The 1,999-nt window shown below is 35.6% G+C and overlaps 1 long non-coding RNA gene across 2 annotated transcripts; it reads left to right on the top strand.

The window, feature by feature from the left end:
* The first annotated feature begins 628 nt into the window (after nucleotides 1-628).
* On the top strand, nucleotides 629-1,963 carry LOC143604764 (uncharacterized). Of its 2 annotated transcripts, XR_013148351.1 has the most exons (4): nucleotides 629-870; nucleotides 1,286-1,336; nucleotides 1,422-1,681; nucleotides 1,809-1,960. It is a non-coding gene; the product is annotated as an uncharacterized LOC143604764 (long non-coding RNA). The 2 variants fall into 2 exon arrangements; XR_013148350.1 differs by having other exon boundaries at nucleotides 1,286-1,681; nucleotides 1,809-1,963.
* Nucleotides 1,964-1,999: the final 36 nt, after the last annotated feature.

A 1,999-nucleotide genomic window follows, 5' to 3' on the forward strand; every position in this document is an offset into this window, starting at 1 on the left:
ATAAGTTTTGGAGGGAAAAAAATTATAAGGATTAACCACAAACTGACACGTGTCACAATTATTTTACTTTATTAGAATATATAGATCATAAATAAATAAAATAAATATATCTGTTTAGACCGAAGGGAGCCGAGGGGAGATTTATTTGTAAAAAAATACTGATAAGTAATAATAATAATAAAATTAAAAGGAAAGGGGGGTCGGCTGACGAAACCGAAATCTTGGATGGAGGTCGCCGTCGATGCCACTGTCTTCAACTAACACCAACAGGTTTTTGTTTTTCTTGCTTGCTGTCCAGTATATTTTATTTATATTTATATTTATATTATATTAAACCCAACAACAAAAATAATAATTATTAAGTTGTAATTAGGGTAGTAATCGATGGAGCATTCTGTTGCTGGCTTACAAGTCACTCGGAGGACTGGTGACTTCTCCCCTTTATGTCTATCCTTCAATGGCATTAAAGTCTCCAACAAAAGATGACTACTTGGGAATCTACAGCATCATCTTCTGGACCCTTACTTTGATTGGAGTTGTCAAATACGCTTGCATAGCTTTAAAAGCCGATGACCAGGGTGAAGGTATTCCTTGCATTTCATTTGCATAATATAATATATAATACATTTGCTCTATATTCATTACTTTGCCGCCACATGAATATTGGACCTATTACTTCAAAAGGTGAGGAGGTTACATCATCTAACCGCACGCATAGTAACAATATTACGGCTCAAAGCTTAAAAAATCAGAGTAGGCTTGGGATGCTTATCGAGAGGAGTTTGATTGCAAGGAGGGTATTGTTTTTTATCGCAATACTCGGCATGTGTATGTTAATTGGGGATGGCATACTCACCCCTGCTATCTCAGGTACTCCGTTATTTCTTTTCTTGTATTGTCAATGCATAGTTGTCAATAGCGAGAATAAGCCTCTCTATAGCGTGCTTCATACCGAACTTGTACTTTTCCGCTATTTTATGTATAGCGCTGTAGTAGTGTGATATAGTGATGAACTGGTTTTTATTTTTGAAATATTAAAACCGATTTTTTTGATATTTAATCGATTAAACAACATCAAGTTCCACCGTAAAAACTCGATTTTGTGAATGTGTGAAAAAAAAAAATCTGATGCCTTATCGCTAAACATTAAATAGCGTTCACTATTTGATCGCTATCGCTACATAGCATATTGATAGGTCATTTCTATTCGCAATTGACAGTTATGTGTAAATGTTAAAAAATAAAAATATTATTCGCATATTTATCTTTCCGAAATTATAACCAGTGTTGTCAGCAATGGATGGCATCAGAGGTCCTTTTCCCAAATTCAGCAAATGTAAGTTGAAAGGCGTCTCAGTCTCTCGGATTACAATGCTTTGTTGTTGTTCTTGTGTAATGTGAGAGTCTTGTTTTGGTTTCAGCTCTGGTGGAAGCGCTGTCTGCGTTTGTTCTCGTTGTTTTGTTTTTGCTTCAAAATATGGTACCGCGCGAGTGAGCTTTATTTTCTCCCCTATCATGGGTTTATGGACACTGACTACCCCCATTGTTGGTATTTACAATATTATACGCCATTACCCTTCCGTTTTCAAGGCAATTTCACCACACTACATCTACCGATTCTTCTCTGCAAATGGCCGTCAGGGTTGGCTGCTGCTTAATGGGATGGTCCTTTGTATAACCGGTCAGTCAGCTACTCTGCACTAAATGATACACTGCTTCTAACTTTTTCTTTATAAAACTTACATTAAATGGAGGCAGTATAGGTTATTTAAACAAAGTATATTGTTTCCTTTTGTTCTTGTATACAGGTTCTGAAGCATTGTTTGCTGATCTTGGTCATTTCAACAGATCGTCTATACGGGTATTCTGTTTTTATTTGGTTATCATTTAAATGTAGGGGTGTTCCATGAATTGGTTTTCAAATATTCTAATTGAATCGAGTTATCCGAATACAGCCAGTTTTTTTTATTTCTTATGTTTTTAATTTATAACAGTAGGC

This window comes from Bidens hawaiensis, unplaced genomic scaffold, assembly GCF_021521415.1.
Source record: "Bidens hawaiensis isolate Kalapana, Puna unplaced genomic scaffold, B.hawaiensis_p1.1 tig00066537_1, whole genome shotgun sequence".
Classification (NCBI taxonomy): domain Eukaryota; kingdom Viridiplantae; phylum Streptophyta; class Magnoliopsida; order Asterales; family Asteraceae; genus Bidens; species Bidens hawaiensis.